Genomic DNA, 13,031 nt, shown 5'->3' with positions numbered 1-13,031 from the left:
GCACTTTATGTTTTAAGAGGAAAAAACCCAAACATTTTTTTACAGGCAATATTAAAGATACAGAATCAAAACCTATAAATAAATTTGTGAAGCTAAGCCTGTGAACAAGGATATCACAATATTCTCAGGGATGCAGACCTCACTTTCAGATTGCTTTACCATAGCACAAGCATCGTCAGAACCTACTGTTATACCCTTCTTCACTGGCAACAGCTATATTCACACATACTGTCTAAACTTCCTATTTTAATGTAGGACTTGTGCATAAAAGTTGCAGAAATAATGTTTGTCTTTGTCACGAGTTTAAAAAAAATGTATATGCTCACTTGACATTTAAAGTAGTTTTTTTTTTTTTTTTGTTTATTTTTAGATTGAGGAATTTCAATTTGTTTTATTTTCAATTTTAATTTGCACAAACCCCTGACAAAAGATGAAAGAAAATATTAGGTTAAACTGTGTTCTGACTGTATTTTTCAATGATGTTAAGGTAATTGTATTTAACTGCATTACATTTGCACCAAGCTTTAAAAAAAACATTTTAGGAATGTAAGAGCAGATCTCTTTGCCAAACACTTCGCTCATTATTTTCCAAGTACATGAATTCCAGAATAGATTGGGTGAGTTTTGCAGGTGGAATCTGTAAATATTTGAAAAGACCATTTAGCATGTGGTCTTCAGCAATTATTTAGGATTTTAATACTGCAGAATAAAAATAGATAGATAGAGTAGATAATTGATATTCTATAATTTCATCAGTGTTTTCGTATAACTTTAATCCAGATCAATTTTAGTATTTTTTTTTATCTTAATTCAGATAAGAAATAAAGTGAACATTTGGTATAAATTTGGTTTGGTGTGTATTTTTTGGGGTTCTTTGTGGGTTGTTTTTTTTTTTTTTTTTGGTTGGTTTGGTTTGTTTGTGGGTTTTTGTTTGTTTTGTTGTTATTTCTTTGTTTTTCTCTCAAGGAAGTAGAATCCAGTGAGTTCTTTTAAAAAGTTATTTTCAAATTATTACGAAAAGTAAGGAGTATTTTTTCCTTTTCCCTTTCCTTTTCTCTCTTTTCCCTTTCCCTTTCTCTTGATGCCTTGAGAAGGCTGACCTAGAACAGTGGCTGGATGGAGTTAAAGAATAAAGTAGGTATTTCTTAAAAGGCCTCAATGGATACACCTTGGGCAGTACAAGAGCCCAGCCAGGACTACACCCAAGATGGACCCAAAAAGGTCACAAAAATGGACAAGTGGTCACGAGGTCTCTTACTTTTATAAATTTTGCAAATGGTTGCATATTGGGATTAATTGGCCAATTACAGCTTCAGGTTATAAAGTCCCATCCTCCTTGTTCTTCTCTCTTCAGTTCAGCATTGTTTATGCTCTTGGGCCTGAAAATTATATCTGTTGTCCTTGATCCCAAGCTAGAAAATGAATTGTTTTGTCTACCTACTCTGTGAAGAGAGCTTGCCAACACTTAATATGAAGCTCAGAACTACACACTAAAGCAGCAAAGAATCTGAAAAAATATAAAAGCCAAAACTTAGGGCATAACTCTTTCCTTTTTATTCTTTATCCATTTTTTCACTTTTCCTTTGGCCTTTTCATTTTCTATAAGGGAAAAAGAAGTAGTAGAGGGACTAAAATGATCCCCTATTTAATTTGCTAAAAGCAATTAGATTAAAATAAAATTAAAACACATCTAGAGAGTACATTTAACTCCCTGAAATGACTCTTGCTTGGTACTGACCTTGCAATTCTTTTACTGCACTTGCTTGTTCAGGATGTGTCTTCTTGTACTATGACATTATGATAGGTATTCCTTTCCCCAAAATTCTTTGTTTGGAGAGTACCTAGATGATGGCTAACTCAGTCTGCATTCTGCCAGTAGGAGTGACAAATACTAAATTTTGGAAACAAACACTATTTCACCATGATAGTCTGTGACATTGAAGGATTAAGAGATTATTTAATCTATACAACCCATAATTTGGTCAGAAACTGGAAAAATAAAAAAAAATTTATTCATTAACTCATGGTATTTTTGTAGTAACATTCATCATAATGTTCCAATTAGCTATTAATGTGCATGTCACACGTGTTATTATAAGATTTGCACTGTATCTCATCATTGATTAACTGGGCAATCATTTTAAAGTGCTAGAGGAATTATACAAAGTAGCTGTCATCTGCTTTCAGCTATGTTTAATTTATGCTCATTACAGTTGTCAAGGATACATTTTTTGCTGCATATGCAAATGTTATGATGCTCTATTATTTAATAAATCCAAATAAATAATTTGACAATGAAAGATTCAAATGAAGAAAAATACGACTCGTGCATAAGCAATGTAATATGTTGTTAGAGAAAAAAATGTTCCTACTTTCCTGTGTAAGTTTTAAGAAATAAAAATAAAAATAAAAATTAAACTACCCCTTCACATGTATTAGTGCAGTGCTTGGAGGCATTTTAAACTGTAGTTAAAACGTTATTTAAAAAATACCCAACATAACAATTAAAAAAAAAATCCAAGCAACCGGTGAAAATATTCATGTGAAAAGACATTTAATCATGTTTCATTTATAGAAAATACCCTCATATCCCAAAAAAAAGAGTTTGGAACACCAATTAGTCAAAAAAAATTATCAAATTTACATGTCCCTCAGATGCCAGCTGGGCTGAGAGCTATTGTGGTATGCACAGTAGAACATAATTTACTTTAAAATTACTACATTTAGAGGACTCCAATAATATATTGTCAAATGATACTCAGACATTTCTGTTCCTGTTTATGATGCTACCTGGGCAGTATTTCTTTGAAAGAAGTGTTTGAGGATGTTCCACAAGGGCACCTTGAGCACCTAGGATGTTACACATCAGAGGGTGCACAGATGGGATAGAGGCATGCAAAGAAATTCCCATGAACATGTTATAATAAAGGTTAAAGAGACTTTTAGTTTACTTCAGAGAAAAAATATTGCCCAAACTTATTAAAAACACTAATGAACAGTAGGAATTAATGTCTCTGATGCAAATTTGAATACTGGAAATATGTCCAAAAAGAGGGGCTTTTGTAATAAATATTGAGGCATGCCTGAAACTGTCTTTAACATGTAAAGACAGAGAGTTCTGGGTGAAAAATCAAGGTCTTAACTTTCACACTGATGATTTTTTTCCTCTCTTTTTCTTTTCTTGTAATATGATCCCTTACTGGGACTTTGATGTTCATGAAAATTGAGAGTTCATGACTAGGGGGTAATGGCAAGAAACTAGCATCCAGATACTAGGCAGAAGATGATCCAGGTTGTTAGTAAATGATGAGTCTTGCAATTAATTCTATTATTTCTTTGCAGTGAATTAAACTACTTAATTCTTCTGCACATGAAAGAGTCTGGTCCATCCACTAATTGTATTGCTTCCTCTCATTTTTGATTAACATATTTTCATAATGTTTTGTAATTTGAATTCTGCTCACTTTCTCCCTGATACAATGGAATTCCATCCATCAAGAAGAGAGGAATTTTGTTTTTCCTTTGTGATGTGGAATCTGTGTTGTCCCAGGAACAGTTTTAGCTTTAAGGAAATAAATACATTACAAGTTCAGTTTCCTTAACTGCTACTTAAGACTGTTGCTTGGTTTCAGCTGTAGAAGCAGGTGTAATCCTACCATCATCAAAAATCAACATTTTTAGTTTTTTGAAAATAGGAAAAATTATGCTGTTTTTAATGATACATTCTTCTGACAGATAATACTTCATTTATTAGGTAGCATCACTAGTGTAAGGGCTAGAGTGAACCTCATCATCTATTAGGAAATGAAACTTGTAGAATTCTCAGCAGACAAAAAGTTCTTTTAAATGGTTCATTTCATTATTTAGACAAGGACAGACATTGCATTATGTATGACATTTTGTTCATGAAAGAAGAAAGAAATAGGCTCCAAAGTTTCTGGGGAAAAGCTTAACGTGTATCGTTTTTAGCTTAACCTGTATTATTTTTAATCAAGCTGAATGAAAAATGGAAAAAAAGTAACTGGGCAATGTGCATTTAACACAATCTTCTAGAAAAATGTTTTATGATTAGCTAATTCTACTTTTGGGGGCTGGATGGTGACTTAGATGCATTGTCTGATTACTTTGGAATGCTCTTTGAGATAGCTTAAATGGAAAATAAAAAACATGAATGGCTGTAAAAACAACTTACTACATTTGGACACAAGCTGGTGTTGAATTATTTAAAAAGGAAATCTATGACAAATATCAAATGAGAAAAAAATAATCCAATTTAATATATATACCAATTTATATGTATACCAGAAAATGAGAGAGATCTTTTATGAATTATTTTTTTAAGAAAGCTTAAGGATTGACAATCTAAAAGTACTATGTGCAAAGTAAGGTTAAATTGAAATAATATTTCTTTAAGTATGTTAGTATTACACTGATTTTAGATGGCATGGACTTAATATAAGACCACTTTTTCAATTAATTTATATATTACAGTTACTTTACTGACTTTAGAAATAAATACAAACTGTTGTATGGTTATGATTAGCAAAATGACAAATCTAGAACTATGGAAATAAGGGTTACTGAACATCTACAGTTATAATTACTCTGTGAATGTTAATATTGCCACAAATTCACTGGAGTATCTAAAAGTATAAAATTAATCAGATTACATTCTAAAATTTTGTATAATATAGTCCTGCAGAAAACATAAATACTACTCTAGGAGTTGCCTAGAGGGAAACTCTCTATGTAATACATGTACATGAGCTTTGAATAAAAAGGTGTCTTGCTCTGGACCCAGTAAATTATGCAATAAAATACTTAGATCACCAAGAGCCATAAAACTCCAACTTCCATCCTGTGGAGACTAAGGACAGAGGATTGAAAGGAAGTTCAAAGGCTGGACAGTGTTGTGGCAATGTGTTATGATGTTTGTGTTTCCCATTACAAGTTAAGATGGTATCTCAGAAGGTCTTGGTAGTTTCCTTCTTCCCACATGTGGCATTTTTTTCACATCTGGTATTATATCAGCATGGTATAAAAGTCCTCTTGTAGGACTTGAAGGTGAACTAACCCTCCTATGTAACAAGAGATAGGACAAGAGAAAATGTCCTCAACCTGCACCAGGGGGAGATGTAGATTGGATATTGGAAAAATTTCTTGACTAAAACGGTTGTCAAGCACTGGAACAGGTTGGTCAGGGAAGCTGTTGAGCCACCATCTCTGGAGGAACTTAAAAAATCTGTAGCTGTGGCACTTAGGGTGGTTTAGTGATGTACGTGGCAGTGCTGAGTTAGCAGTTGGACTTGATCGTAAAGGTCTTTTCCAACCTAAAATATTCTATGATTCTTATACCTGTTTTCAGGAGCCACATGTTGGCGGCTCCTTCTAATGCTTTTACATTCGTGGCAAAATTTTAAAACTTTATATAAAAAATTCCGAAAGTATTTGTATCTGATAATGTAAGATTTAAGTAAAAAATCTGCCCAGAAGTTTCAAAATGAAATGTATGATTTTTTTTTTCTTTAATGTTAAAAATTATCTTACACTTCCATAAAAATTTTAGCTTTTCCAGCTTATAATCTCTTATTCTTCTATTTTTTTTCTGTTGCCTTTTTTTCCTTTGTTCTATTCGAGGCAGGATCCTAATAAGCTCCCCTGTCTCTTAGTTTACTCAGTAAATGTACTGATGGCATGATCTGCAGCAGAGTAAAGCTTCCACATTCTTCTAACTGTGGAATTACCTTCATGCCTTGGAGGTTTCCCTTAACATGTACAAAATTATTTCTTATATTTCATCACCTAAAATCCTTAAATATTTTGTTTGGAAGTCCAGTGTTTTACTCACACTTTTCCAAAACAAAACTGGTACCCAAAAGAAAATGTTGTGCCTAAATTCTTATTCTAGTTAGCTGGACTGCTTATTTTACCCAAATGGAAGGGAAACACCTTCAGTTATACAGTGCTTAAATATGAACCTTTTCATCTATCTTTTAAATAAATGAGTTGGCATAGAGCTGGTATTATTTTAATAACAAAAAAGAGCAAATGTTCAGATAGTGACTCTGAGGAATTGACTCAGTATTTTAAAAAAGATATGAAAGAAAAATACATTAACTTTTCTTTCATGATTTACTTATTACAAACTGGAAATTGCAGTTTTAACTTACATTACCATGTTTCAAGGCTTTTTTTAAAAAAATATGCACATTTATAGCTATGAATGATTGTCTTCCATTTTCTGTTATTTAATTAGTTTCTAAGACAACCTGTACATATTCTAAAGCTGTGCACTGTTAAAAAAAGAGAAAGATTTCTGAGTTTAGACTAATGTGCAGTAGAGATAGAAAATGACAGTCTTTTCTTTTATAAAAGATAAGTAATGTTGTTTGTCTCCCACCTGAACACTTAAAATATAAAATAAAAATTTCCCATCCTCAAAAAAATTGACTACTCTAGATTATTAGATGAAAGTTTTAAATTAATTTTTCATAATGTCTCATGTGAAATATCCTAGCTTTCTGTCAGTTTTCAATGAAGACACTAATTTACTTTTACATGTAAAGCCCCTCCTGTATTAGTAAGAAGACGACTGCTAGAGATGTGTTCTATTATAAGATAATAATACTGCTGAGAGAAAAGAGACACTTCAAGTAACTGTACCTTGAAATGTTTCAGGAGTCTGATCTGTAATCAACAAAATTTGGATAAAATTTGTATGAAAATAACAACACCCACAGAGAGGAACTTTACAAATTACATGGTTCTGGAAACATTGCTTCATATGATATCTTCAGCATTTATTAATTAATCAAAGATTTTCATATTCGAAAACTCTTAGCTCAAAACCATTATCATTTAAATAAGGAAATGACCAGATAAATCTAGGTAAAATTTTACTGGGTAATCTACACTATATTCCCATGAGCTCTGAATGCAAAAGAAAACAGCAGTCCCTCCAAAGTTTTCAAGAGGATAAAGCCTGGACCAGCAATAAATAAATAAATAAAACAAGAGTTTTGAGACCAAGACTAATTTCAAGGATATTAACTTGTAATATTTATAACATTTATTGGATTATCAGAGCATAACATATGTGTCTCATATAGCTCTCATACTTGTTTTTTATCCTATATTGAGATGCAAATGAAAAGCAGGGAAGATCTCCAATAACTAATTTAGCAAATCATTTAACTATTTTGTGTAACAGTTTTAACACTATTGAACTGTTCTTGCAATTCTAATGGGAAGCTGAGTGTTTGAAAATTCCTGCTATGCAGGAAGTAGTGATTTGAAATATTTGCTAATATACAGGCTGTTTACATATCTGACATCTTGGTTGTCAATACTTTCATTCAGCTGATTTTTTTTATCAAACCCCTCCCTCATCCTCTTCCTTGATGTAGTACTGTACCAGTATCAATTTTTTGGAACATTTCCAGAGTTGTAACAAATTAAGACTTTTTTTATAGGTAGTGGTTGTTGACTTTTTTATAGAAGATGAAAACTACTCCTGAAATGTGCTGGAAGATTGTTAATACAGCATGTAAGGAACTACATTATAAATAACATGTAGGCAGCTGGCTGTAAGTATTATTATGATACTTTCTAAAGGAAATTCTTGAGATATTACAATTTACATTAAAAAATGCCCTACAGTGTGTAAAATTGAATTCATAGGTATTCAAAAGCACACTAGATAGTATTATTCCCTTCCAGTCACATGAAATTCTCTTAGTGGTACAAATACAATAATTTTATTTTGATAGCTATATGCTAGATCTTGTCAGGAAAGTCACTATGATAAACTATAGGTTTTTGAAAACCATTAAATATAATCCTCCTTGCCACTGAAAATTAGTTTGTCTGGTTTTGGTTTTTAGCTCCAGACTCTGTGTGGACTATTTTTATCAATATAAAACATGCCTTGAATATCATGTTTATCCAAACATTTATTCCCCAATATAACATAGCTGTTTTGAAAAACTCTTGACAAGCACAAAACCTATCATTCAAACAACTGCCAGTGCCTCACATCTTCGGTGAATTTTTCAGGTTATCAGACACTGTAAAAGTGTCTAAGAAAAATGATTGCAGAATATACCATTCCTAGTATAAAGAAATATTAGTAACTTCTCAGTGAAGCTGAAGAAAATGTAAGTGACTCAGGTGAGAAATAAACAGACACACCATTACAGGCTGAGGCATAACTGTGCAAAGCAGCTTTGCAGAGATGCTGTGGAAGAAAAGTTAATAAGGAGCCAGCAGTGTATCCTTGTGGCAAAGGTGGCCGACAGTGTCATGGAATGCATCAGCAGAGAGATGCTAGCAACACTTGTGAGATACACCTGGAGTGCTGCGTCCATGTGTGGGTTTCTGGTATGACAGAGATGGGGAATGAGGTCAGCAAAGGGCCACAAAACTGAGGAAGAAATTGGATTCTTTTTCATAGAAAGAAAAGCCGAGAGAGTTGGAGAAGACAGAGCAGGTCTCCAGGACATTCTAGTAATTTTTTATTTAATAGACATTAGTGAATATGATTTCTCTTAAGCAGTATAAATGGATCCTTAGTCTTTTCAAAGTAGATGTTTTTTCTGTAAGTGTAATTTTTACAAAAACCTCTGTGCATACCTGCACAAAATTTTGGAAATTGCATCAGGACATTTTTGATTGCAGCAATGCTGCTCCTTTCTAACTACCTAAATACAAAAATGTTGGTTTGATTGGATATTCTTTAAAGGACAACTAGGGCCCTGAAATTAATGGAAGCAGCAACAAAACCAACAGGTTTTCCATGTAGATGTCTGCAGGCAGAGGAGAAAATCTTGGCAAGGATCATATTCAAGTAGTGCTGCTGTCAGGGATTGCCCCTGAAAGTAATTTTTTTTTCTCATTTCCAGTTGTTTTTTTGTCAGTTGCTGGCAAGCATCTGTGCCAGGAAGAACACTGTGAGAGAAAATGAAGTACTCTGACAAAATTAGAGATGGATAAGTGCCAACATATGTCTGCTTATTGAGGATTGAGGGAACTACTGTGTTGGCACATAACAACATAGCATTACACCAAAAACATTTACAAAGAGAAAAAGCCAAGATAGAAAAAAATATTCTAAAGGCAGTCCGCCAGTTCTTTTAATATGATTTAATTTGCTAATTGAGAAAAATGCTGGTGCAATTTACTCAGCTTGCACATGCTACTGTGTCTTACCAGCCCTGGAGAAAAAGGACTCCATTTGAACAATATGAGTGCTATTAACTTGGAAAAAACCTATGATTTCTCATTTTGATACAAAGTTTTAATATCTAATGATGAACATCTAATATGTGTTACTTATTTAGCTACATTTTATAGCATTTTTGCCTGAGGTTATTTCCTCTCATCTTGGCTTCCAATTTACTAGGCGACATCCAGGCATTTTGAAATCAGCAAGGATTTAATGTATCATATGCTTCCAAGTTCAGCAAAGAAAACTCCTCCTCTATTTACATATCCTGGGTACAACTGGCTGCAGAGCTTATCTTCAGGGAAAAAAAGGCCCAGGTGTTCTGGTTGAGAAGGAGTTTAGTGTAAGGCAGTAGTGCACCATTGCTGTGATGGAAGTTCACCAGGTTCTGGACTGCAATTGGTGACAATTTGCAACAAAGAAAATTCCAGGTAGTAATGAAGAAAAGAGTCTTGAAAATTACTCAGCCCTGGAACGGGTACCATAGAGAGGCTGTGGTATGTTCATCCTTAGTCATTTCCAAAACATTACTCCTAAAAGCCCTGAGCAAACTGCTTTAATAAGAAGATTAGGGTTGATCTGGAGCGAAGGTTGCATTAGAAGATTTCATGCATAAAAAATCTGTATTTTTCCATGGTTGCATATAAAATCTTACACTACAGATAATTTTAATATCTTTCTCTAATGTGGAAATCTACGGCCATGTTTTATTTTATTTTAATTCTAATATTAATTTTCTTACTGATTATTTTGATTATATCAGCCTATTTTTTAAAAATAGTGTTCTGTTGTAACTTTATTTGCTGATTCAAAGGTTCTTTTTTTCTGTATTGAATATATTCAGAAAGTTTGAATCACTGATTTTAAGAATAAGGCATTTTGTAAAAGGCCTTTTCCACTACCTTTGTCACCAGATCCCTTGTCCCACTGTGCTCTTAAACTTCTTTCTTGTCATGATTTTCTAAATAAATCTTTCATGTTACCCTTCACCTTCTTTGCCTTCATTAGACAATGTCTTTGTATCCTTCCATGTAGCCTGTCCCTGCGTCCAACCACTACGGACTTTTCATGTCTCACTTCTGTCAAGAGCTCCACGTTATCTATGCACAGCTTCTGCCTTGCCTGCTTGATATTTTGTCCTTTGAAATGGACCATTCTTGTTCTCTAGAAAGCTACATTTAAATGGCAACAAATAAATAATTTAGGCTCAGGTTATAAACCACCATTTGCTTTCTTTTTTTATACAGTTTTTACACACATTTTCTAAAATTTTGCATTTTAATTAGTATTCTACCAATTTAAATGTTTCATTTTATTATGTTATTTATTAATTGATCGAATTTTTCTTAGAGACTTTGGAATATTTAGCTAAGTACTTTGAATACAGATAGATTAATGCATTTATAAGTCTTGTGCACTAAATCTTAATAAAGCAGGAGGCATGATTGCCTCCAGTATCATAAGTAAATAGAAAATAATTCATGGGGACATCTCACAGATTTATCTGTCCCAGCTTACTGCTTCTAAACATAGAAAATGAAGCTGGTAAATTCTTGTCTTACTTGTTTTTAATAGTATTTAGTCCAGTATTCACTCATATTCCAGTGCTTCCCCCTGTCCTATAGCTCATTGCATTTTACTTCAATTTTAATAGAATTCAGTCACTCATATTGCAGTGGTTTCCCTGCCATACAGGTAATTTTGCTTAAATTTTAGCTCATTTCTTTTTGTTTTATACCTTACAGACATGAAGAACATTTTTGTTACAGCTCTTAGCATATAGCATTGTTATTGCATATCTTCAAGTTTGCTCCTTTCTAAATAAATGAAACTCAATTCAGTCTTTTTTTCTGAAGATGTTTTTGGTTTTTGTTTTTCTGGATTGCTTCTCACTATTACTACTCTCTTCTTCTTCATTTACTACCTAAAGAAGGAGTCATTCTCCTCAGGTACTGAGGCTAGAATTAACAAGTGTTTAGTTCCTGAGGATATCACTAAAACTGAGTGTGACCAGAGAGGCTGTGCAGGCCAGGTAGGGAATTGGTATTTTAGTCAAAACAGAAGTGATTGTTCAGTGCTAGTCAGAAAGTAAACTTGGATTGAGCTAATCAGTTGTGTTTGGGAATGTGCTCAAATCCTAATGTCTCCCAGGGAGTTTAATAATTATTATTGTAGAGAAAAAAGCAGTAAGATAATCATGATGTTCTGCCTAGTGGAATATTAATACAAGGTGACATTATGGAACCATTAAAAAAAGAAAAAAAAAGAAAAGAAAGAAAAGGGATCTCATTATTACATTCAGTATGGTGTTTCCTCCCTGTATGGGAAAAAGTTTTAAAATTGCATACAGCTTCTTGGAAAGGCTTTATTTGGACTCAAACATATAATTCTGCTATTCTGGTAAATTAACTTAGGACATGAGTGCAAAGAAGAGCTACTGAAATAATAAAAGTACCGGTCGTATTATATTGCAATATTTGACAGTCTCTGAAAAAATTATAGCAATTGTAAACTCTGGGAAAGGCAAAAATAACTTCCAAATTAAAGAGTGCTAGTTATACAGTTATAAGTACCAAATGAGGATATGTTGATCATTAATATATTTATAATAAAACAAAATTCATAGCCATTTGAGCAGAAAGAGTCTGGATCCGAGTCTTATAAAGGAAGAATAATGAAGACAAACATCTTTACTTCTAATATTGAGATTAATAAATATATGGAAATAGGGGAAGGTTTGGTGTCTCAGTATCAGGGGCTATGCTCAGTGATCCATATAGTCACTCTTTTGGGCAGGAGCAGTTCCATGATGGCCTCCCTGCCTTTCTTTTCATAGTATCAAGGAAGAAGATAACATTGTCAAGCTTATATTCCTAATACCTTGAATTCCATGAATTCCTTGTGTGTATAGGAAGAGCAACTGAAAGGTATACTTCTGGCCAGAGAAGCAGAGGACAGGACTGTTTTCCTGTGTCAGGGAATGGTTCTGATCACACTGTATGTAATAATATAAACACACCCCATATTTCTTAATTTCTGATATAAAATTATTTAATAAAGACAAGTGTTCTCATGCTACTTTTATGTATAACAGCAGTAATGTGATATATTTAATTATTTGGGAGGGGAAAGGCATATGCTTGAACATCTAGGGAAGAGAGGTAACTTAAGACAGCTTAGCATGCTGAGGAGGGGGTAGTTAAGTATTCATTTGATCAATTGTCCAGCCAAAGTGCCATGAACCAGTTTTAAGTCCAACTGAGGACTGAAACTGAGACAGAATTTTACACCCTAAAGACAATATGTAAAGCATTACCTTACTGAATTTTATTGAGAGTTTATAAATCTCAGAGCTTGATACCTTTACTGACATTAAACATTATTTATTCTATAGGCTTTTGTATCTGTGATCATGTTTTAACTAGGGAACAGTAGTCAGTAGCTCTGATTTTATAATGAAATTTTCTTCCCCCTTGTTACCCTACAACAAAGTACAAAAACTCACTGGAACCTGGTCTGGTGCAGAATGGATTCTCTTATCTTCATCTGTATTTGTTGTCAGTATTTTTTTGTGTTCCATTAAATTTATCCAGATTTTATCATGTGAGATTGGCTGTCTCAGTTTTTTAAAATTAACTTTAGGAATTTTAATGCTCAATGCCATGTTGCGTGCATCCAAATTTATATGATTTATGCAAACAAATTTAGGATTTATTTATATTTTATTATTAATTCTGGCTAAAAAGGTATATCTATATGCTTATACTATTCTCTTTTTCATATTGTTATGCACAACAGCATTAAGGAT

This window comes from Anomalospiza imberbis, chromosome 4 (genome assembly GCF_031753505.1).
Source record: "Anomalospiza imberbis isolate Cuckoo-Finch-1a 21T00152 chromosome 4, ASM3175350v1, whole genome shotgun sequence".
In the NCBI taxonomy this organism is placed as follows: Eukaryota; Metazoa; Chordata; class Aves; order Passeriformes; family Viduidae; genus Anomalospiza; species Anomalospiza imberbis.
Note: the sequence above shows the minus strand (reverse complement) of the source record.